General features: G+C 51.1%; 1 long non-coding RNA gene across 1 annotated transcript; it reads left to right on the forward strand.

Moving 5' to 3' along the window:
* The first annotated feature begins 11,916 nt into the window (after positions 1-11,916).
* Positions 11,917-21,054, forward strand: LOC139041221 (uncharacterized). The gene is made up of 3 exons (XR_011496044.1): positions 11,917-12,108; positions 19,230-19,448; positions 20,283-21,054. It is a non-coding gene; the product is annotated as an uncharacterized lncRNA (long non-coding RNA).
* Positions 21,055-24,985: the final 3,931 nt, after the last annotated feature.

The following is a 24,985-nucleotide window of genomic DNA, read 5'->3' on the forward strand; positions in this document are numbered from 1 at the left end:
GCCCCTCACTGCTTGCTCTGCGTTGGCCTGGGCCGCCTGCTCCTCACTGATCCTCCTCCTCTTCTTCCCCCTCCTCCATCCTTCTCCATTTGATTCCTCTTTCTTCCTCCTCCTCCATATTCCTTTACTTCCACCTCCATTTCCTCCTCCATCATCTTCCACCTCCTTCCTCCTTTCTCTGATTCCTCCACCTTTCTCCTCTTACATCTTCCTCCTCCATCCTCCTCCTCTGCCATCCTCCTCTATTCTCCTCCGTCCTCCTCTTCTGTCTTCCGTCTCCTCCTCCTCCATCCACCTCCTGCTGCTCCCCCGCCTCCATTCTCCTCTCCTGTCCCCTCCATCCTCCTCCTCCTCCTTCCTCCTTCCTCCTCCATCCTGTGTCCCCCTCTGACACCCTTCCTCCCTCAGGCGGGGCTGGGTTCTCAGCTGACCTGCACAGACAGGAGGCCCCCTTGGGCCAGGCCACGTCAGAACAACCCTCCAAGCTTGGAGACTCGCTGCAACCCAAGGATGTCACCACATCTCACAACAAATTTTACTGTCGTTCATGTTTTATTAGTATAAGTGCCTTAAAAGCAGATCAGAGATTCAACTAATTTGCTCATTAGTAAAAGGAAATTAGCCATTTGAGATCTGTTCTAATAAAATTAGCTTGGTGACAAAGGCTTTGTTGCCACGTTTATTAGATTACCATACTCCTCGCATTTTAAAGGCCAGAGCGGTCAGCAAGTCTTCAGGGTGTTCTCAGAGCTTCTCTCTTCCAGGTTTTTGTACTTCCTTTCAGGCCTGTGGAGGATTATTTTTTCCCCTTTCCTGGCTAATTTGGAAAGTCTGACCCAAATCTGTGTTCACTCACACATCCCACAAGTCCTTGGGGTGCACAGTATCCCTCTCCCCCCTACCCCGATGTGCTCCCACCTCCCACCTTTTGGCTTGGCCCTGCCCCCAGCCCCGGCCCCTAGGTTTCTATGTTGCTGGTCCTTTAAGGGAGCCAGTGGCCCCCTGCCATGCCCAGCCCAGCCACAGGCTGGCAGCAGCAGCCCCCTCCACTTCCCTAATTGCCTGGGCTTTTTCACTATTCCTTGCATGGTCTCCCTGCCCCACGGAGCCTTCTTCCTTATACTCCAGCTTAAGACCACCCGGCTCCACTTAGTCATCTGTTTCTATTCCCCTGGAAGTGAACCACCCCCAGTAGTGTGGTCAGCTCCCTTGTTTGCTTCTATCCTGCGTGTGCTTGGCTGGCTGGTGCTCAGCTGGCATGGATGGGAAACTCCATGAAGCAGCCCATTGTACACCGAGCTGCCTGGAGGGTCCCCCATGTGTCTGAGGCCGGGGGAGGGATGTGTGGGTCCTGAGAAGCCCCTAGCTAATCCCAGACTGTATGATTTAAGAGCAAGTGCTCCCCAGCGTGGCCACAGCCCTCTGCTGGCACCTCTCTTTTAGCAGCATTTCATCCTACCCTGTGTATCATTTTCACAACCACCGTGAGCACCATCTCTGTACCAGGCGCTGGGTCAGTCAGTGCTTTCTACGCATTCTTCTGTTTAATCATCTGGATGACATAAGGAGGCAGACGGCACTGTAATTCTCATTTTAAAGATACAGGGACTGATGTCTAGAAAGTTTCCTTACCCTGCTTGTAAGCTGCAGAGTAAATGCGAACCCAGCCTCATGTGTCTGCACAGCACCTGACTCTAACCATTGGGCTATTCTGTGTGCTTGGGGAAGTGCTGCTGGCCCATCCTGAGCATGGGGTGTGAGTTTCCTGAAGGTGGGTCTGTGGCTCAGACATCGTACATCCCTCACGGTGCCTGGCACAGACTGGTGTGTGGTGCGTGCTCAGGCACGTTACTGAGGGAACAGGTGGAGGTGGGAGAGATGATCAGACAGCCTCAACTACTCTGGGGTAAGGGTCACAGGCCCATGGCAGGGGACCCTGGGCTGGTCCAGCAGAACCTGAGTGCTTTTCCTCTTCTCCCTTTCCTCCACCAGCCCCAGGCCCAGCGTCTCCTGGCCCCTCCCGGCTCCCTCCGCTCCTGGTACAAATCGTTGGCTCAGACAACAGCGATGGGTTTATCCCACAGGATGTGACTCTGAATATTAGAATGTCAGGAGCGGCTGCCTTCACGATAAGTTGTTGTCAGAGAGGAAATAAGAGGGGAGTTGGAGTTATTTAATTTGGAGCGTGCAGGCGACAGGCTGGGCCTGAGGGCTTGCTGCTGTTTCCCAGCAGTTGGGGCATCAAAGCCCCCAGGACCACCCCCTTGATTCTCACCCTCCCGCTGGTCACGCCCCCCTCTAGCCCCCTCACCTCTAGCCCCATGTCCCACAGGGGTGCCTGGCGCCCACTGAGCCTTTGCTGACACCTCCCCTCCCTCCAGAGCTCTCTTACCTCCTACCTCTCAAGAACCCACCCCCAAACCCTGCAGTCCTCGGCACCTTTACTATATTATTTATGATGTAAATGATATTTAGTCTTATTATCAATAATAATATTAATATTGGTTAATTTATTAGTTAATATTATTAGTTAATAGTATTAATCAAATTATTAATGATAACCAATATTATTAATAATACTTATCTTTCTTATATCCGTATCCTCACTTATTTATCCTGCCACTCCAGCGAGGTAGACGTGGTTTCTCCTATCTTAAAGAAGGAGGAAATTGAGCTCAGAAAGGCTAAACAGCCAGGTCTTCTGATTCATGTGACAGAAGACACGAAAGGAGACCAGTAGTGGTGGTTCCACAGTTCTTGTTGAGTGCTGTCCGTGAGCTGCCCCTGTCAGTGCCAAGATGAATGAGCCACACTGTTGTTGCCTGGAGTGGTATGGAGTGTGTCTCTGAGCCCTGGTTCCCATGGAGGGGGTCCTGGAGGCTGTGGGTGAGGCCTGCCCAAGTGCTGTTTGGATCTGACTCTCCCAACCTCCGATGCAGTTAAATCTCCTTTCTTTGGTCTGGGCTCCGGAGGGGCATGCAGGGTGGACACAGGCCCTGGGGTGGGCCAGAGTGTCCAGGCTGAGGCTTGGGAGCTGGTTTTTGATGGAGACATCATCCCTCTTTCCAGTGCTGGGCTTTGTGTATGAAGCGTGTGCCCTGCTGGTCCCAGCCCCTCAACAGAGGACATTGAGGTGCAAATTTGGAGCAAGATCCCCAGAGAGATAAAGAGAAGAGCGTGGGCTCTGGAGTCAGCTGCCTGAGGGTACAAAGCCCGGCCCATCAGCTGTGTGACTTCAGGCAAACTGCCTAAACTGCCTGGGCCTCAGATTCCATGCCCAGCATCCACTTTTCAAGAGGGTTCTGAGGAAGAATGGAAAGATGAGTGGAGCTGAGAGTAGAGGATTCAGGCAGTGATGGTGACCCTCTAAGGGAGAGGCCCAGCCTGACTTCTAGCCAGGCATGGGAAGGAGGCTGCTGGGCTGGACCTCGAGGATCAGTCTAGCTGAAGCTCTTAGGAATCCTGTCCAGCCCCAGCCCCTGCCTGGTGAATCAACCCCCAGGAGGGAAGGCACAGCTCCCTGGGGCATAGCACAGCCCATCCTGGCAAGAGGCCCTCCTCCCTGTGGAAAGAGGAGAGGGTCCTGTAGGCTCCTGGACACCTCTGTGCTCACCCCTCTTTCCTCGTCTGCTCCCTTCTGAGCCCCACACCCCTACTCAGTGCTGTTCTCTGCCTGGAGTCACACCAGTCCTTCCCCCACCACTGAGTCTACAGGGCATGAGAGTGTGAGCAGAGAGGCATCAGGGTGCAGTGGGAAGGTGTAAGAGGAGGGAGCTGGATTCCAGTCCCAACTTTGTGAGCTGAGCAATTGCTTTACCTCTCTGAACCTTTAGCCCCTTGAGACCATGGCTAAGGAATCACTCACAGATGTGTGAGGGCCAGTGGACTGATGTAAGTGCGAGCGTGGGGCTCAGCACACAAGAGGTACAATTTCTCCTCCTTGAGAGGCAGCTTAGAGCTGAGGCTGCAGAGGCTCGTTCCACACCCCCAGCACCCTCTGACTCTTCTCACCCCACTCCTTCAAATCTAAAGTGGGATGGTGATGGGGACTTCAAAATTAGAGATTGTCTTGATTCTTCAAACATTTTTTTCCACTCTTTTCTCTCCCTCTCCTCCTCTGGGCCTCCCATTACAGGTATATTGATATAATTTTTGTTGTCCCACAGGTCCCTGACACTCTGTTCATTTTTCTTCAATAATTTTTCTCTTTGTTCTTCAGATTAGATAATATCTATTGACTTATCTTCAAGTTCACTGATTCCTTCCTCTAACTTCTCAAATCTGCTGTTGGACCTGCAGTGAATTTTTGTTTGTGTTGCTATGTTTTTCAATTCTATAATTTCCATTCTTTTCTTTTTCTTAGTTTCTATTTCTTTATGGAAATTACTCATTTGTTAAGTCATTGTCATCATGTACTCCTTTGATTCTTTAAACATGGCTTCTCTTAATTCTTTAAACACATTTATAATAGTTTCTCTGAAGTCTTTGTCTGTCGAATCCAATATCTTCCCCTGCTCAGAATTGGTTTCACTTGACTGTTTTTTCCCCCTTTCTTTCTTGAGTATGGGTCATTTTCCTGTTTCTTTCCATGTTGTAATTTTTTGTTGAAAATGGACATTTTAGATAATATGTTGTACAAATTTCGATTCTGATTTTTCACTCTTGAGAGTTCTTATTGCTGGATTTTTTTTTTTTTAAGGTAACTTACTTAGACCTATTCTGGGGAATTTGCCTGCCCAGTGGTACATGCTGCTGATATCTCTACTTGGTTTTTAAAAAATTCTTTTTATTTTTAGCCTTGCTTGCTAGGGGTTGTTTCGATGTCTGCATAGCACAGTGATCAGCTTGTGATTAGTCAGAGATGCGTGCAGCTCTCCTCCTCTGTTTGTGGATGGGGGAGGTGGGGGGACATTCAAAGTCCAGGTGGTTTTCAGGCCTTCTCTGCTTTTACTTTCTGAGGCCATCCTGATCTTCCCTGCATGTGTGCAGCCTCCCAGGATACCAGATAGGGATGCTTTTCCAATCCCTCTGTGGCTCTCTCATTTCCAGGAGTCCTCTGTTAAATTTCTGGCTGATTTGCAGCTCTGCTGGTTGCCCCAGTTGGAACTGCAACCCCAAAATGACAGAGCTACAGGCCTCACCCAGTTGCTTCCTCACTGATCAGCCATTTTTACTGCCAACTGCTAGACATGGGCTCCTCACTTTCTGCTCCAAAGCAAATCAGCCTTCTCCTGCAGTGAAGCTTCTCTCATTTTTATTATCAGCCCCACCCAAGAAGAACCACAGCTAGGGGTGTCGATGGGAGCAGTCGCAGGCAGAACTTTGCAGACTCCTACTTTTCTTACCCAAAGTTCAGTGTTTCATGAACAAATGCTTCTCGATTTGTTGTTTTGCAGTTGGTTGATTTTCAGAGCCCTGAAATGGTTGTGACTGTTTTTGCTTTTTGACTATTTTGTCCCAGACTTTGGAGAGAAAATTTTCTGGCCTCTTCAGCTTGATTCTGCCTTGATTCTTGAGACCTGAGTTTATCGACATTAACTTGAGTTTTATTTGCAAGTGATGAAGAACCCTCTACCTGTTCTGTGTCTCATGAGCTTCTTGAGGCATTTGATGACCTGACCTTTTCCCGAGACAAAACAGGTTTGGAGATTCGCGTGCTTGTCTTGGGCCCTGGCTGCTTCCCCTGAGGTCTTCTCCACCATTGTACCCTCCAGAGGGGGGTACCAGGCCCTGCCCCAGCCATTTTTAGACCTAGAAGCCCTCCCCACTGAGGGTCTGTTTGCCCGTCAGCCATACCTGGTGGATGCCACTCATGAAAACAGAGGGGGTGGTTTTCATCCAGGACCCCTGAAATTGTGACCCCATTTCCTTATGGGGCTTGTCTCCTGAGCACTTCCCTTAGAAGGAGAGCATCTGTGTGATCCCTCCCTGGACGAGGAGATGACACAGTTGAGGATTCCTTGGTCTTCACTGCCTCTAGGTCTCCATGGTCTCTGGAACAGCAGATTCTGTTCTTCTCATATTTCTTTCTAAAACACAGGCACCAACTTATCACGTTCTTGTTTAAAGCCTTATTGTCTCAGCACTTGCTATTGGATAACATCTAAACATTCTAGCCTGGCATTCAAAATCTTTCATGACCTGGCCCCCACTCACCTCTCTAGCCTTCACTCCTGTCACTGCTCCTCACACTCTGGGCTTCAGCCCAGGGAATTATTTGCTGCTCTTTGAACATGCCGTGCTCATTCACACCTCTGCACCTTTGCGTATGCTGTTCCCTCTGCCTAGAAGGCCTTTATCCCTTCTCCATCTGGTAACCTCCTCCCTCTATGACCCATCTTAGTTGTCACCTCATCCATTAACCCTTCTTGGATTCCTCTGGGCAGAGCTGCTGTCCCTCCTCTGTCTTCCCATGGCACACTGCTTTTGCCTGGGCTCACCCATCACATACCACCACCTGTTTCCCTTTTGGCTTCTCTCTCTAGCCTGTGGGTAAACTGAGAGCAGGGGCTGTCTTCAGCTCATCTTTATATCCTGGTGTCGGACATAGTGCTTGGCCTATGAAGGGCTCCTAATGCATGTTTATGAATGTGAGAATGACCTTTCTATAACTTTTTCTACCAGAAGTGAGTTCTCTTGTTGGCTCGCTGTAGGTTTTGAAGTCTTTGGAGCACGATTTATAATCTGATTATATTCACGTGTAGGATCTACATGACAACATTCAGTTAAATTCAATCTTTTATCATGTCGAGTGTCTTTTAGCTTACTTAATGTTTATTGTCAGTAACACTGGGAAACCCCACCCTCCCCCAACTCTATGTTCAGGCTCTAGAACTGCTTAGTTTAGTTTTGTCATCTGTTGTAAATAGCTGTGTTTGGAGACTAAAGAACCACCCCTCCTGCCCATAACCCCATCTTCGCCCTTTGAGATCAGGGGTCTTGGTGCTTATTGCTGCCACCATGAGCTTTTCTGGGACAGGTGGCATGTGTGTGTGTGTGTGTGCACGTGTGTGTGTGTGTGTGTAGGAGTACTTGTGTTTGGGAGGAGGGAACCTCATCAAATGATATGGGATCAACTTGTATTTTATTATTTCTTCTTTTAATAATTAAATTACTGATGCTGGCAAGCATTAAAGATTAATCCTATAAATTCCTCTCTGAGCTGCAGTGATCCCTTAAACAGGCCCCTTTCTTGATGGCGTACATTCCAGGAGGGAGACTCATGAACAAACCCTGCCCTTGTGAGGGAATCTGTGACTTTGGACTCTTGAGCTCTTGCCTGCCCCATCTAGTAGGTGGAGAGTGACAGTCTGGGAGGGAGCGGTGGGATATTGGTTGGGGCCCTGCTCCCTGCCCCCTCCTCCAAGTCAGCAACCCCCTCGGAGAATTGGTGAAGCCGCCGATTCCTGCACCTGCTGCTCAAAGGAGAGAAAGCCAAGAGAAGGTCAAGTGCTTTGGTGAATTTGGTGAATTGGGCTGCGACTCCTGGGCTTATTGCTCTGTGAGGACTCAGATATGTCACCCAGGTCATTCCCCAACTTCTGAGAGGTCCAAGTCCAAACAGCCTCTAACAGAGAAAAGTTTGTCTCTGGATGTATTGATGGATTGAATAAAGGACACCCATCTGGTTCCTGGTTCTCAGAGAGGAGTGGACAATTCCCACTGTGCCCCACGATGAGCATCTCACAGCACCACAACACTGGGTGTCCCTAGTTCTGTGCAGGTCTGACTCCCACCAGACTGTGAACTCCTTGGGGCAAGAACTGTGTCTAATTCATTTTCATATTTCAGTGCTTTGCGCTGTGCCTGGAATGTGGAATGGCTCACTACAGACTTACAGAAGAAAAGAAAGAGTGGGTGGGTTGGGGGATGCAATTCTGATGGGAGGTGGGGACCAGACAAGAGATCTTTGACTCTGTGATATAAGTGGGTGTTGCCTCCTGTGTCCGCATGGTGACCCTCTTATTTGTGAGGACACCAAGTGTCCTCTCTAAGACCCCTCATACACTCTGCTGCCTGCTGAGCTCCTCTTGTCCTCACAGCAAGGAGCTGTGACCTGTGTCCTGACCAAGGAGCAGGCCAGGTCAGGGTCCCAGGCAGAAGCAGATGGCTCATTCCAGAGAGGTGATTAAAGAGGTGGGGTCTAATGAAGGGGCTATTGACAGAAGTATAGGCAGGATTAAGGAAAACCAACAAGATAGAGCCCCCCAGGGCGGAGCAATGGGAGACACACGGTATTACCACCCAGGCCTGAGAGGCAGCTGGAGCTGTAGGAGCCTTAGGTGGTGTCTGTGGGAGAGGGAACCTGGAATAAATAGCCCAACCTCTCTTCCCTTCCACCTCCACTCTCTTGCCAGTGTTTCCTCTAGTGAACTCAGATGGAAGCTGGAGAGCAGGGAAGTGTGTGTGACTCAATCCGTGGAGGTGGCCTCCTGGGTCACACCGCAGATGGAGAAGGGCGCAGCTAGGACTGGGGGAGGGAACTGATGATATGCAGCGCACAGGGTATGGGGTGAGTTGAGAGTGTCCAGCTCAGAGAGATGTGTGAGTCCACAGGCCTCACCTCATACAGTGGCTGGGCCAGGCTGGAGGCGGGTAGGTGTGGCCTTGGCATTGTCCCAGCAAGCAGAACTCTAACTCCAACTTGTCCAGCCACCCAGCCCAGCCCTCACCTGGCCTTCCTGGCCTCTGGCTCCATGACCCAGCAGACTTTTTCTCTTTTTCTTCATCTTATTAAAGACCATCTACTCCAGGCTAGAGAGCCAGCTGGCTGTCGATGAAACACCAATAGCCTCGTACTCTCCTGATCAATACTGGGGTGTAGAGGGGAACAATTAGTGGCTTTTTGTCTTCTAGGAAGTGAGCTGTCTTTTGTGCAGGGCAGAGGTGGAGGGCATCTGGCTGGGGACACCGAAATACTTCATAAATCAAAAGCTAGTGAGTTCTAGGTCTTGTGAGATTGGTAGACGTTTGCAGAGGTGGCGTCTGGGTTTGATTGGGGGTGGGTAGTGAAAGAGCAATGACCTGGGGACCCTTGTCCTAGGGGAGTGCTTCTGGAGTTGTGGGAGGGAGAAAGGCATTGGGTTCCAGGGACTGGGGCTTCTCTAGGTCAACCTCAGGCTTGACTACCAGTTCCCAAATCACCGAGGGCAAGATCTTAGAGCTTGAAGAACCTTAATGATCTATGGCCAAACCCCTCATTTTACAAAGTGAGGCACTGGGCTTCACAAAGGCAATGACTGTCCCAAGGTCACACAGTGTGTCCATGGTAACGCCACACACTATCTCATGAAATCCTTTTAACAAACCTATGAGGTGGGCGCTAGCCAACCTGTTTTACACCTGTGGAGGTAGAGGCCCAGAAAGGCCAAGTAACTGGCTCAAGCTTACACAGCCAGCAAGTAGAGAAGCCCAGGTCTGTTTGGCTCTGCAGTCCATGTCCTTCCACCAGACATGCTGAGACAGTCTTGCCGGGCCAACTTGGGGCCATCTCGTCATCGCACACTCTGTGAGCAGAGCGTGGATCTTTGTTTTGACAACGTCAAAGTTCCATATCACTAATTGCTATTGTCTGTCTTAAGTGGCACTGCCCTGTGTTTGGGGTGATGCATGAGGGTCGGTCTAGGGAGAATTAATGGGCTCCATCCTCCTTGCTTCTGCTCAATTGAACTCAATTTGGGTGATTTTCAGTGGTCCATCTGGAGGCCTTATCCCACACAGGGGTGGGAGGCTAATGGGATAGTCGTCCCCCAGGGTCACCTGGGTCTCCCACAGCACGGTCAGTGGGTTGATGTAGGTCATCATTGTGAGGGGCTGGCTAATGTAGAAATCCCTTGCTCTCCAAGGAGCAGAAGGAAAACCTTGGTTTGGAGTGTGGAGCAGCTGTGTGTCTCCCTTCTGGTCCTCTCTGGAGGCCTTGAATCCAGGAAGCTCTGAGCTGAAAGGGACCAACTTGCGTTCTAACATTTGAACCCTTTCTGCAGCACCCTTTCTCCCCCAAACCCTCTTCTGGTCTTTACCTGCACACCTCCAATGACAGGAAGCTCACTACTCCTACACCAAGCTACCTCAGTGTGCTCCCAACAGGCACATTTCGTGAATTCCCCTCAGCCATAGGGCTGCCAAGTGGGTGGTCTGAGTCCCTTGGTGGTCATCTACGGCTTTGGGCCATCTTGTTCCTTCCTTTTCCCCAGTGAGTGGTACAGATATGATCAATTTCTGTGTGAGCCATGATGCAAACAATGTCAGGAAGCACTGCTGTGTGACATTTGTCAGCCCTAATTTCTGTGTCCTTATTTGGGACCTAAATCATCTTTTTTCCTACAGTTTCCAACCACAGTCTGAATTCCACACTTTATGAGCCAAATGGTCAAGTCCTTTCTATCACAGTTCTTTAAATATTGGACGCTTTGTCCCTGTCAGTTTTCTACAGGCTAAACATGCCCAATTCCTTTAATATTTTTCCTCTGACATCATTTGAAGCCCATCCCCATCCTGGTCCCACTCCTCTGTCTAAACCTCTCTGAGCACAACACTCAGCACGGGATCGGGTTCTCAGCGAGGGCTCACTGCAGAGACTGACAAATATATCACCTCCTTGGTTTTGGACCTTGTGTCTCCATGAAAGCAGCCCACACCTGCTAGCTTGGCTAGCAACCCCTTCACAAAGTTGACTTTCTCCTGTCTGGAGCCCTGAAGTCCTTTTCACAAGGACCGGATGAGACCGTATCTCAGAAGCATCATCCGTGGCCCTCGAGATGCTTGTTAGAGGCCGTTACCACCCTCCAATCCACACCCTTAGTTAAAAAATCCTGAACAGCAAACATTTTCTGAATGGTCGTATGTACTTAGCCTTTTGCTAGTTCGGAGGAAGGAGCAGACGTGGCTCCTGCTCTTGAGAAGGAAGAGACCCACGAGGGCGATGCTGGTGAGGTGCGGGTCCAGAGGGCAGAGCTCTCTCTGGCTCTGGGGCCCAGTCTCTCAGTCTGTCTTTCCTTCCTCCTGCTCTCCCTGGTGTCCTGTCCCTCACTCCCTGCAGTTCTGCACTCTCTCTTCTCCTTCCCATTGCTGGTGGATCCTTACTTGGCCTGGGTGGTGATGCGACGTGAAGAGGAGAGAGGGTGCCAAGGTCTAACCAATTCTCTTCTGACATCAAGGCAGGTCAAGTCGTCCATCCTCCCACAACCAGGTAGGTTGAATTAGTGCATCCCAAGCTTGTGGACAGATGTCCATAAGGACATCCATCCTTATGGGCCTTCAGAGGATATTGACGAACTCAGTCTGTGGTCCAAGCTGCATTCTGATTGTGTACACCAGATGCCCTCTGCCAGCTCATTACATTGTGATACCCCGAGATTGAGTCAGACAGACCTGGTCCTAACCCAGGCTCTATGCTCGTTAGCTGTGTGTCCTCAGGAAAGCTACGTAACATCTCTGAGCCTCAGTGTTAAAATCTGTAGTATGGGGATGTAATTTTCATCTGCCAGAACTGATGTGAAACTTAAAAAAAATACCATGTGCTCTAGCGTTCAGAGTGCCATGCGTGTTGAAAAGACTCAACTGTTTTTTTCATTGGAATTTTTCTACTGATGGTGAAATAAACACTTTCCGGAGTGAGGGGTTTGAGAAAAGTGGGGCTGCTTTGGGAGTGGGGTGCTGTGGCACAGTGTGCAGGCCACGGCCCGTCCCTAGGGGTTGCCCCTTTCCGAGCCAGCCTTCCTTCCAGGGCCGGGCCTGCAGTCTGGGGAGCTGAAGAGTTTTCTGAGAGCTGCTGCTGCTGCTGCTGGCTCTTCAGGTCCTGCAGGAGCTGTCGACTCTGCCCCTGGCTCCAGGCTCTAGTGACACTGCAAGTAAACAGCAGTTGTCAGAGTCAATTTAACGTTGATATTTTTATCACATATCAGGGCCCGGCGCCACGGCAAGGAATGACAGAAGCAGAATGCTAAATAATTTCTCTAAATAATGTACCCTCCCGGGGCTGCCTGGAGGGAGGAGGAGCCGAGGGAGGTGGGAACACTGGCTTGCTTTTCAGTGTATGTGCGAGGGACACAGTTAGTCCCTCATCCCAGGGGTCCTGCCACTGACAGCCTCATGCCAGCCAGCTCCCAGGTGAGTGGAGGCGGCCACAGGGCAGCAGAGGTGGGCGGGGTAGAGGCCAAGGGGAGATAGAGAGTCAGAGAAGGAGAGACACAGAGGCTCCAACTCAATGAATACTTGTTGATTTGATTTGAAAGGAGAGAAAGAGGGAGGAAAAGGAGGGCAGAATGGCAGAGGCAGAGCCTGAGAACCCGAGTTAGAGACTGAGGGAGGAGAGAGAGAGGGAGGCACAGATGGAGCGAGACACAGGGAGCAGGGGACCAGGGACTAGACAGAGAGAGAGAGAGGAAGCGGGAGAGACAGAGATGGATGCGAGTGAGGATGCCTGGAGACGGAGTTGCCATGGGAGAGCAGTAAAAGGGGCTTGGCCAGGGGGCCAGGGGAGGGGGGGGACCTTGGAGGGCTGCAATGAAAATGCCAGGCAGGCCAGGGCCCCAAAAGGTGAAAACCCCATCCTTTGCAAACTCTACCACTCTACTCCCCCTCTCCTCATCCCCACTTCCTTTGGGGCACAGAGTTATTCCTCTGGGCTTTGGGAAGACAGAGAGCTCAAGGCTGTGCAAGTTCAAAGCCTCTCCAAACCGACTGAGCCATCCCGGGGGAAACCATGGGTCCACACAGCCCAGCAGCCAGGTGGGGAAGTCCCACTTCTTCTCACACTCACCCTGCCCGGGTGGGACCAGAGGAGAGGACTCTTCCCCTAGGACCAGGCTCTGGCCCCTCTAGTCTCCCTGGCTGCTGACAACTCCAGGAAGGACTTCGAAGGTCACTGTATTTCACCAAAATGGTTTCAGTCTACAGTCTCCCACTGGCGAGCTACACTGGTCTCTGAACGGGGCGCATCTTACTCATCTCTCTAATTCCAGCTCCTAGCAAAGTGCTGGAATATGTTAGGCGGTCGATGCATGTCCACAGAATGAATGAAGGAGCAACGAACCATCTCAGGGTGAAGAGACATCAGAGACAGAGAGAGGTTAAATGACCCTGTCCCAAGGCATGTTTGTGACAACCCAGGACCCATAGACCTCCAGGCTGGGGAAAGGTCTTCCAGCTTCTCAGTAACCATCTCTGGAACCTGGAAGAGCCTTTGGTCCAAAGCCCTGTTTATAAACAAGGTAGGTGAGGGTGGCATCCTGCTCACTCTAGGCTGTGGCTGAGTCCTAGAAAACTGAGTCCTCCTACCTTCCCATCTCTCTTTTTTCCCTCACTCGTCTTCCCATTTCTCCTTCCTCTGCCAATCCAATCTGCCAGGGAAATACCGTGACTCTCGGGGAAACCTTGTGGTCAGCTAAGTGCCACCATAGCTCTCATTCACACCATCCTCGGTTACCACATAGGACTGATGATGCTGCGGTCACCACAAACCCCCAGATCCCAGCAGCTGATCACAATAAGGCTTTATTTCTTGTTTGTGTCACAGTCTGATGCAGGTCCAGTGGCTCTTCTTGGAAGCTCTTCTTCAAGGGATGACACAGGGATCTTTGCCCTTCCATTTTGTGATGCTGCCATATTAACACGTGATTTCTAAAGGAGCCTTGGAAGGGGAAGAGAGAGCATGAACGAGGACTTGTGGGTCTTAGGCCAAGCTAGGAAGTGGCGTACATCACTTCTGCTCACGTGCCTTCAGTCAGAACCCAGTCACACAGCCCCTGTCTAGGTACAAGGAAGGCTGAGGGAGAGGTAGATGACATGGGGTGTGGTGAACACATAGAATTCTCTGTCACATCACCTGTGACATTATCTCTGCCATCGTCTTTCGTTTCCCATACTCAACCTGTACTTCTCCGTGGGACCTCTTGCAGATTACCTCCTCTACTCCCCTGCCTCCCCAACCATTCCCTCTGTCCTCTGATACCCAATTTCTCCTACACAATGGTACCCAATTCCTCCTACATCCCCAACATCTTCTCTGAAAGCTCTTTCTACTTACTGGCCCTAACTGGAATTGGGCTGTCTTTGGAGGACACCCCTTTTCCCAGCCAGGGAAGTGGGGTTGATGTCCTCACACTCCCGGTCTGGACCTTTGCCCTCTCGTGAGAAACTCGGCTCCACTGGATTGCTGTCAGCTGCTCTACCTTTCTCTTTCCCTTCTGACTGTGTCACTCGCTGCCTCTCTGTAACTATCCCTCAGTCACCAAACGCATTGCATCTACCTCAGTCTTCATCCTCACGCCAAGGCCTCCCAAGGCCCTGGGAACTTCAGTGCCTACGTGAGAGACTCATTCAAAGTCCTGGCCTCTCTGTCTTCTCATCTCTTCATATATATATATTTATATATGTGTGTGGGTGTGTGTGTCTTCATCTTTGCACTACTTCTGACAGCCACTCCCATGCGACATCTGGATATTATTGCCCAGAATTTCCTCCCTCTGAAATCCTATATTCGTGTTTTGACCACAACTTCTCATCAACCAAGTTATCTTGCTCAGTTTTTTCCATAAAGTGTGTTTTTCACTCTCATGGCATGCCCCTTGATCTCTTTCCTTCTCTGTCTTTGTTTCATTTCCCATCCAGCTTAAATTCTCTGGTCCATCGTTTAGCCACTGTGTTAGTCAGAGTTCTGCAGAGAAGTAGAACCAGTAGGAGATATCTATATCTATCTATATCTACATGTATATCTGTCTATATCTATCTATCTATATCTATATCTGTATGTATATCTATATCTAAGAGATTTATTCTAAAGAACTGGCTCATGCAATCCTGGAGGCTGAGAAGCCCCAAGACCTGCAGTTGGCAAGCTGGAGGCCCAGGAGAGCCGCTGGTGCAGTTCCAGTCTGCAAGCCAGCAGGAAAGACCTAGTATCCCAGCTTGAGGCCTGATGGCCATCGGGCAGGAGAGGTTTACCTGTACTCGAGGGAGGGCCGGCCTTTTTGTTCTAGTCAGGCCATCGGTTGATTGGATGGGGCCCACCCACATCAAGGAGGGCAATTTGCTCACCTCAGTCTACCCATTCAAATATCAATCTCATCCAAAAACACCCTCACGGACACACCCAGAATAATGTTTGACCAAATGTCTGGGTGCCCTGTGGCCCAGCCAAGTTGACACAAAATATTAAGCATCTCAGCCACTCTCTTGCAACATCCTCTGGTCCTTACTCCATTGCTTCTGTCTCATAACCTGGAAAAATCCTAAACCCTGGATCAATCCAGTGGTCTACCTTCTCCACCTCTCAGTCTGGGGTGACAAGTGCTGCTGGACACACAGACACACAGACACACACACACACAGACACACACACACACACAGTGCTGAGTGCACTGGTGCCTCTTAAATTCACGGCCTCTGGCTTCACCTGGGCCTTCCACACTCTTGGCAATCCTCTGATTCCCTAGGCAGCCCTCTTTCCATTTCTCCAAGAAGTTATCTCAAATGTTTTTTTCTCTCCTTGAACTTCCTCAGCACTCCATCCTCTTTCCTCTCTTCCCGCCTCTGGCGCCTCTGAGACAATAGCAGCCCCAAGACCTAAATGTCTTCAGCAAACTTCCCTCCCCCACACCAGTCTCCCTGCATCTGTATCTGGCCTTTTTCTGGTTCTTTCCTGTCCCAGAGGACAGTGAGTCCAAGTGTTCTGTCCCCTCCTCAGGAACTTCACCTCATCCATCAGTGAGCTCCTTTCTCTGCTAAAACTGCAGACACCCCCTCCCTCTCTGGAGCCACTCATGCATCATTTAAACGTATGTGTCTCCCTTTACTTAAGCAAATACACTCCCTTCTTGGACTTCACACACCTCCCTGGTTACTGCCCCATCTCTCTTTTCTCCTCTACAGCCAGACTCCTTGAAACATTGTTGCCATTTCCTATTTTTATTTCATTTGCTCCATTGGAGTCACGGGGCCTTCACCCCCACTCTGCTGAGGTCACCTGTGACCTGTTTGTGTCACTAGATGCAATGGGCAAGTTTAGCTCTTGTCCTGCTTGACTTCTCTAGATCATCAGATCTAGTTGACTACTCCTTTTGGAAAAGCTCTGTTTTCCTTGGTTTTCGTGTTGCGGTTTTCTTCAGTTTCTCTTTGTCTCTCTCTGACTGCTTCTTTGTGGTCTCCACTGTAAACTCCTTTTCTTCTCCCTTTCCTTAGTTTTTTGATATTTCTCGGTGTTCAGTTCTCTGCCTCCTGCACCTTTATGTCCCAAATTCTCTGCAGGTGTTTGAATCCAATTCCATGGCTTCCATTGTGCTGTATCACCTGGTAACTCTGGCACCTTCCTCTCCCCAGACCCCCTGTGTATCCTACTCTTTGCTGCATATCTCCAAAACTTAACTCATCATCACCCCCTCCCAGCAAACCTGCTCCTCCTCCTGGAGTCCTTCCCTCGGTAAATTCATCCATCCAACACATATTTCTTGAATGCCTACTGTGTGCCCAGCAGTGCTCTAGGCTCGGAACACCCTCCACCTGGCTGCCCAAGCCAGAAGCCTTGAAGTCAACTTTGACTGCTTTCACTTTCCATCTTCTAAAAACACCAGATCCTGCCGAATCTACCTCTGCAGTCTCTTAAATGCTTGCCTGTCTCTCTGTTCCTACTGCTTCCCGGACATCTACCTTAGGTCCCAGATTTATCTCCCTATTTCCAATCTTGTCCCCTTAATCTCTTATCTCTATTAAACCAGATTGTTCTCACCACTCTACTGCTCCAAAACCTTTAGTAGATTCCCTTTGCCCTCAGGCTCCCTGGCACCTGTATACTCACCTGCCTTTGTGTGACGTGGCCTCTGCTCATTTCTCCAGCCTCATCCCTCATGGTTCACCCCCATCCTGATTGATGCTGCATCCAGGGTGAAACACGTGGAGTCCAGACTTCCCATGCTGTCCTCTCTGCCTAGAATGCCCTGCCTCCCCCTCTTCGCCTGTGAAACCTTCCATAGCTCAGATAACATTAGAGGTCCTTTTTCCCAAGAAGCCTTAATCTCCCAAGACCAGCCCAAGTGTGCCAACCTAAGTGCTCCACAGCACCCAAGCTTGCTTTGTCATGGAGACCACCACAGTGTAATTTCACGGCTGCTGCACTCACTGTTCCCCATGCCCACTATGAAGCTCCTTGTAGGAGCGACTGTATGTTGTTCATCATTTGTATTCCTGCACTTCACATAGTGCCTGGCACATAGTAGGTGGTCAATCTATGTATGTTAAGTGAAGAAGTGAGTAAGGCAGTGAGAGAGACGAGGCATCAACTGACCCAGAGCCCAGCCAGGACCACAACAGACAAGGATGTCTGTGGACAAAGAAGGGCTCGGAGGGTGTAAGATGCAAGTGGAGGACATCACCACAAACACATGACTGCCTGGTACTTGTTTGGCAGCACTGATGATGGTGGACAGAGTAGTGAGCTCTGGGTCAGAGAACCTGGGTTCAAGTTATGTCTGTGCCGTTTCTTAGCTATTAATAACTCATGACAATTCCTTTAACTGACCCAGCCCTTGGTTTTCTCATTTGTTAAATGGGGACATTAATGTCAGTCTCATAATGTTGTGGTCAGAAATAAATGAGGTGAGAGTTGTGGGAAGTGCCAGGAATTTTACAAGTGTGAGGAAGGTCTCTTGAGCGTCTGTTAGGGACTTGGGCAAGTGGTGACTTTAGAAAGGCCTGGCTAGCTTAGACGCAGGAAGGAAGCAGCTGCTTCCTGGGTCCCGGGGGTTGGCTCTCAGTGGGACAGAGAGGGCCAGCTGCTCTAAAGCTCCTGGGAGCACCACAGCAGGGAGGGGCAGCCTGGATTCAGCTCCTGCCTGACCCCGGCCTCTTGCCTGGGAGCAGACCCCGGCCTGGGTCCCCTGGGAGAAGGGCAGGGCCTGATGTGACTGGGTACCACGACAGCCAGGTCCCAGTGGGAGGCCCCACCCATCTGAGCCTGGCAGGCTCCCAGACCCGCTCCCCAGGGCTGCTTCCTCCTGGAGCTGCACCTGTCTTCCCTCCATCCCGCGCCCAGGGTCCCAAGGACATACCACCTCTGAGCCTAAAGGGGCCGAGGGGCAGCTCCACACGGCAGGCAGGAAGGCCGTGGAGGAGAGACTCGGGTTCCTGTCCCAGCTGTGCCACCTGCCAACTCTATGGCCTGGGCTGTGGCCTCTGGGCCTTTTCTGCATCTCAAGAAGGAATTATAAATCCACTACCCAGGGCTGTTGTGAGGGCCAGTGAGATAGAAGATGTGAAACTGCTCCTGCATCACAAAGGCTATGCGAATAGTAAGAATGATTAGAGAGACCCGGCTTCGTGAGGGCCTCCACGGAATTAGTGCACTAGTCAAAAGATGAGTGCCAGCCAGACCTGTTTAATCCTCAGCCCGGTAGCAGGATGTGTGTGGTAGGGGCTGGTGAGAAAGGATTCCAAAAAAGGGGATTTCCCCCCTTTTGTGTCCTCTGGTGTTGGGACTTCCTGCGATGTGCCTGTGGGGGAAGAGAGGCTGCTACCCAGTTTCTGGATTGACGTGAGGGAGGGGGAAGCTGAGAGAGGGCAGCTGTGATCAGGAGAGCCCCAGGAGGGCTAAGGATGGGGACCTCATGAAGCTGGCTGGGCTGATGCCAGGACTCAGCTGTGCCAGCGTTTTTAACTGGTTGCTTATAGTTGAGTGTTTAAAGCAGTTTACTCGTGGTGCCAACTGTTCTTGGATGATTTTCCCTAAATGTTTTATGTTTTGTACTTGTGCCCAGAGGCAATTTTATCTGGTGGGGGCACTTCTGTCAATCTGTCACTGTGAATGATCAGAGGAAGGAGGGTGGAGAGGGCGGGAACCAAGGCGAGGAGGAGGAGCCTGCCCTCCTGGAGGGCTGGGGGAGCTCTGTGCTCTCGGTCAGGCTGTCAGGTGGGTTGTCCAGTGGTCAGTCCACCTGCTGGGCTGAGAGCCCTTAACCCCTGAATGTGGCCGGTTGGGGTAGGGTGCTTGGGACGCGTGGGCTGGTGTCTTTGCCCTCAGGGAGTTTAGGATTAAATGATGGCTCTCTCTCTCTCTCTCACACACACACAGACACACACACACACCACTGGAGTGCAAGCTACCCTTACCTGGGAGTAGTTTCCTACGGGGCACGATGTAGGGCATTCTGGGAGACTTCTCCATCTTGAAGCCTCTCCTGGATGCTTTTACCTGGAATTCCGTTTCCATGAGCAGGACTCTGACTTCCCTCGGATCTTAGGTCAGCCACTCGGAGGCCAGGACGAGCACCGAGAGAGCAAGCTGCCTGACCTGGGAGGTAGCAGACACTGGCCCCGGACCCCTCTCTCTTCAATTCCTGACTCAAGTGCTTCCATGCTGAGGGGTGGCCACTCCGGGCTCAGAGTCGGGCCCAGTATGTCTTCTGGATCAACTGGAGGACCGCGATCAGAGGCCAGGACATAAGCTCCTGGAGGCACAGGTTTGCGTCTGGTGTGTTTAGTGCCTAGAACTGTGCCTGGCACACTGTGCACACTGAGTAAATATCTGTTGGATGAATGAATGAATGAGGGCCTTCCAGGATTTCAGAGTCAAGGTTGGACTCTGTGAGCAGGCTCTTTTAAAATGCAGACGCCTGGGCGAGAGGCAGGACACTAGGTTGTCCTGAGTGGTGGAGAGCTGCCTGGCTTAGAGTCAAACAGATCCCTGTTAGAATCACAACTCTGCCAATGACTGAGTATATCACCTCAGTTTCCTCACCTGTGAAATGGCCTCACAGAGGTCAAGTGTGTAAGCTGGGAGTGAGAGGAGAAGGCACACAAGAAGCCCAAACAGATGTGGGACTGGAAAGGAGGAAACTTCATCCCAGTGAACTCTGGCCACATGCTGGTTGGGACTTTCACACCCCTGGGTGCCTTGGGGAGCCAAAAGCAGCTCTGAGTCTCCGTCCTACAATCGTGGGGCATCTAGTGTTCACCAGGCAGGGAGTGGAGCAGACCAGCAACTCCTTAACTGGGACTGTGTGCCCCTCTCTGTTATCAGTCAATCACACTTACTGGTCTGAGCTGGCAAGAGTCCGCCTCGCCTTTCTAAGGGGATAGAAGCTGTGATCAAGCATCAAGGAGAAAGGAGGACTATCTGGGGGTGTGTAAGGAGGCTCACACAGGGAGCCACGGGCCTGGGAAAGAGCACAGGAAGCAGATCCCCGAGGATCTATTTTACCCTGGACACACTTGCTTGGGAATGAGAAAACCACAATATAATAATTCTCCACATGGTGCTGTAAAACCTACACTGTTTCACCTAATCTCCACAGAAGCTCTGGGAGGTTTCCCTGGAAGATGTTCTTTCCCATTTTGCGGATGGTAAAACTGAAGAGCAGACGATGGAAGGAGGTATGTATGTCAGCTCGACGGTAGATGCCAAATGGCCATTGGGAGCTCTGGTCACCAAGAGGCCAGTCCTTCCATGACTCGTTAGAAAGACTGGGAACAATAGGGACAGGGGGACGTTGGGGACAGGCTCACCTCTAACTCTGCCGGCCACACTGGGGGTAGCAACAGGTTGCGTTGGGGCACAGGTGGCATCCTGGGAGACTCTGAGCAGGCCTCGAGCCAGTTGCTGTTAGGGCTGTCACCAGGTCCCACTGTCCCCATGTCTGGGAAGGCCTCATGACAGTGTCACCGCAATGCAATGGCAGGGAGTCATCCCAACTCTGGGGTCCAGGATCTGGGATCCACTCTGCATTCTCTATTTTTTGGACGTGTGGCTTTAGGCGCACACCTCTGGGTGCACGTTGGCACGAGGGCACACTCTCTGGGGGAGGGTTTGTGTCACGAAGGGAGGATGGACAGGAGGAAAGGCGAGACTGGGAGGGGCCTCTTCTGGCTGCAAAGGTTTGGCTGCTAGTTTGTGGGTGAACACCCCAGAGAGTGCAGCATGTCTGAGAAGTGTGACAAACAGGGCTTGTGGAATTGAAGTGTATCCCAGACAGGACCTGTTACATCATTTGTGGAATCCCCCCAGTGCAAAATGAAAATGGGGGGGCCCCTTGTTCCAGGATGATTAAGAATTTCAACACAGTGACAGAAGACCACCAAGCGAAGTGTCAGGCCATCTGAGTGTGGGGCCCCGTGTGACTGCACAGGTCACACGTCCACAAAGCCAGCACTGGTCTTGGTCCATGGCCGCATGGATAAGCTGTGGGAGTCAAGGAGGGGTCCCTCCTTCTCTCCTTGAGGGGCTTCGATTTGCCCTGCAAGTCCTCAGTGTGGCTGGGGCTAGGTAGTGGGGGCAGAGGAATGTGGGTGCCGTGGGGAGGGGGTCGCTTCTGCTCGGAGCAGACACAGAGGGCAATCTCCCCACCTCCCACTCAGCACTGTTCCCTCCCCTCTCCAAAGCCAGCGCAAGGTAATAGTTTTCGACACATTGCATTGAAATATAATAAAATATTTGCATGGCGTTATTAGATAAATAAGGGTTGACTTGAGGCAGTGCTTATTGGGAAATGTGATATGAAATTTCATTTAATATGAAAGAATGTGGAAGCTTAAGTTTATGGTAATGGATTGATTGCAGATAGCGTCTAATAACTCCATAGAAATATATTTCAATCACAATATCTGTCGGGGTGGTCTCGGCTCCAGAGGCGTACGGGGCGATTGTATGCCCAACCTCTCTTCCGGGCCAGATTAGAATTAATTAATTGCTAATATTGTGACATTACTTTTGTAATTAAGAAGCCCCATAATTTTCAGTGGTGGTGAGAATGAGAAGTGTTTATTATTGTCTCAGATGAGGCTGGGGAAGGTAGAGAAGCAGAAGAGTAACAGCAGTGGGAAATCTAGAGAGGGAGAAGGGATTGTCCCATTCTCCGTGTCTTGAGGTTTTCTGTCTCGCCTGCAGGCAGGGAAGAGGTGGGGTCTCAGGGCTGGGCTGAAGCAGAGGTTGCAGCATCTGCACAGAAGGTCAAGGATGACTTCTCTCCAGCCTGCTGATCCCCCGAGGCAGGGCCCAGGAGCCAGCTGAGTGAGGGGGCTCTGGCGTGGAGCTGTGGCTGAGACCAGGGCGGGAAAGCAGGGACCAAAGGTGGGTCACGCTTGATGAGTCTGTGACACACCCCTTCCTCCCTTGATAAACTGTGAAATCCATTTGTCCTTGGCCGAGATGAACTCAGTGAGGCGATGGCTGTCACTTCTGGGCGTCCTCAGAGGGGCTGCAGTGGGAGGCGGGGAGGTGTCTGTCGGAGGCCCATATGCTGGCCTGTCTCCCATGACATGACCCTGGGAGTCTGCGTGTCTTTCTGTCTTTTCCTTTCCTGGGGAGAAAATGGAAATAATTTCTTTTGAAACGTGACATTTCCTAATCCGGCGCCCGGCCTGGCTGACAGCAGGATTAGTGTGCTCCGGCTGCCAGGCCTGGCTAGCCATATGCAGGCGCCTCCCGAGGGGCTGTGGTGGCCAGCGCCAGCCCCCTCCCCTGGCTCTTCTCCCACCTCCAGTCTGGTCTCAGCTGCCCCCTCCGTCTGCACATTAACAACTGGTGCGCTGGAAGCCCACTGAAGCCCTTTCCTGACAAGTGTGTGTGTGTGTGTGTGTGTGTGTGTGTGAGTGTGTATGTTGGGAGGGGCAGAGAGTTTCACCCACCAGAAAAGGAGAGGAAACCAGGACCTGGAGAAGTGGGTTCAGGTCTTGGCTCCGCATGGACCAGCTATGTGACCAGGGCGGTTCATGTCCTCTTTCAGGGCTTCAGACTTGTCATCTTCCAAATGAGAGGATTGCATTAGACTGCTTCTACTCCTTCTGCTTCCGGCAGTCTCTGTTCTCTAGTCTTTGTCAAACACCTTTTGTTAACAATAAGGGCCAAGAAAGTAACGGGAAGTCAGCGGTAGTTTCTGCACGGGGCATTCTCCAAGGGCAGGAGCTGCTCTGCTCTCCCTCTCTGTTCTGTCTCCTAAGGTACCCACGACTGGTGGTTTTGCACATGGGGTCTCTCCAGCAGGGTGCCTGGCAGACAGCCTCACAAACCCTCTTATTATCAAGGGCCATGTATATTATAATGTATGACGTTAATGCTTCATGAGGATCTGACAGGTGGGTAGTCTTCCCTCCTTTCTACAGATGAAGAAATGGAGGATCAGAGAGGATGGGTGATGCTGAAGTGATCAACTCAAGCAAATTTGAACCCAGACAGTCCAGCTCCAAATCCCCTGCCCCTAGGGCTGCCTGTCACATGTCACCTTATGAGCCGTCCTCCTTACCCGGCACCCCCTGCTAAGTCCGTGAACTCTGGGAGTTGGGCTGCCACCCCTAGGTGACCTCGGCTGTGTGTGTAATTTTTATTTTTTTTGCAATAGGGATTGGGGTACTTCCTGTGGGGAGGGTCTAGTGTGCCCCTGTACTCCACAATCTGGACCAGGCATTGTGAATTCCAAGACTATGACCTTTAGAGGTGTCCCCAGACACAGAATGCCTGATCCCCAGGCTGTGTCCACAAGTCAAGTTGAGAGCTGAATGTTGAGGTTAGACAGCCCAACAGAGAGAACCGTACAAGGAGATCTGAATTGTTTTGCTGGAGTGGAATTTTCCTAAGCGTGTTGCTGGAGATCTCTCTTCTGGCCTTGGAGACCAAGAGAGGACAGAGGGAGCCCAGCCTAGAGTGGGGCATTAGCAAGGGAAGGAGGGCAGCAAGGAGGTGCGTCCGGGAGAGCTCTCACCCGGGGCCCCAGCTGCCTCTGGGATGGAGCTCCTTCCCTCCTCCAGATCTCCATTTCTACATCAGTAGGTCAGAGAGTTGGCTTGTGTCTGAGATTCCAGGGCCTCTTGGAAGGGCTTTGAGGCCAGTAGGGGAGGGAAAGACATATTCTGTAGGCTGAGTACCTCCCCTCCTCCCCCCTCCATCTCCTCCATGTGCCCATGTTATAACATGCTGTGTGAAAGTCTAAGAGTGCTTTATTTAGGAGGCTGAGGTGTTTGCGGTGGAAACTAAGGGAGGGGAGTTGAAGGGTAATTGTTGCTGTAATGGCAGGAGGAGAGAAGTGTACACAGCCAAGCTCAGCTCAGCCCTCCCTTGCCCGTCTCCAATGCAAACAGCCCACAATCAAGCTCCTTCATTACAGTTCAGAATTACAGATGGGAGAAAACATTTCCAGTGTGGGACCCAGGGGTGGAAGGAAGACAGCTTGGTCCTAGAGTGCCCTGCTTGAAAATGATATTTGTTGGAGATTACAGTAGCAATTCTCAGAACAAAATCCAAACATCATGGGCTGGAAGAGCTGGGCCCAACTGCAAGAGCGAGGTGTGGTCCACTGGGAATGCCCATCCCTACTCCCGCTGTGGATGTTTACCTGACCTGCTCCTTTTGAGTCCAGGGGGCCTTGTCCCACTCCACACTCTGTCTCTTTTTTGCTTTGTCTTCCTGCTCGTCCTTTCTTCTCTGCGTCTTCGTCTCTTTCTTGGTGTCTCTGCCCCTCCCATTTTTCTCTCCCGTGCTCTCCCTCCCCATCGATCTCCTGACCTCTGCATTAGCATTCACAACCTCCGGCACCAGCCACTTAGGCCAGAAAGACAGCTCCTTGGAAACACAATTGAAATATTTTTATAAATGACCAGCGGAGTTTGAGTGACATGCCCTTCTTAGGCTAAATAAAATTAAAGTTAAACCTTCTAAAAAATACATGAGCCAAACATCCTCTGCACATTTCATTATGCAAATGCAGCTGTCCGGCGCTGCACAAATTAGCCCTCCTTTTGAAATTCGCTGCTGCTTCTTCCCATCCCTTTGCTTTCCTCTCTTTTTTTTCTCCGGGTTTTGAGCGAAAAGGCTTTGTGATTTTAGGCCGACAGCTGGAGTCTGGGGGAGAGGCGGGAGGCTGGAGGGTGGGAGAGCCAACTTACTCCTGATTTCCTCTTTGTCCCCTTCCTTCCCTCTCTTGTGGGGGAAGACGGTGGGAAAACAATGGGCACAGGATGACTCCTCACCCTTTCTCTTTCCAAACTGCTTTGCAGGGTCTGGCCAGGA

The sequence above is a fragment of the Equus asinus genome, chromosome 20 (assembly GCF_041296235.1).
Source record: "Equus asinus isolate D_3611 breed Donkey chromosome 20, EquAss-T2T_v2, whole genome shotgun sequence".
In the NCBI taxonomy this organism is placed as follows: domain Eukaryota; kingdom Metazoa; phylum Chordata; class Mammalia; order Perissodactyla; family Equidae; genus Equus; species Equus asinus.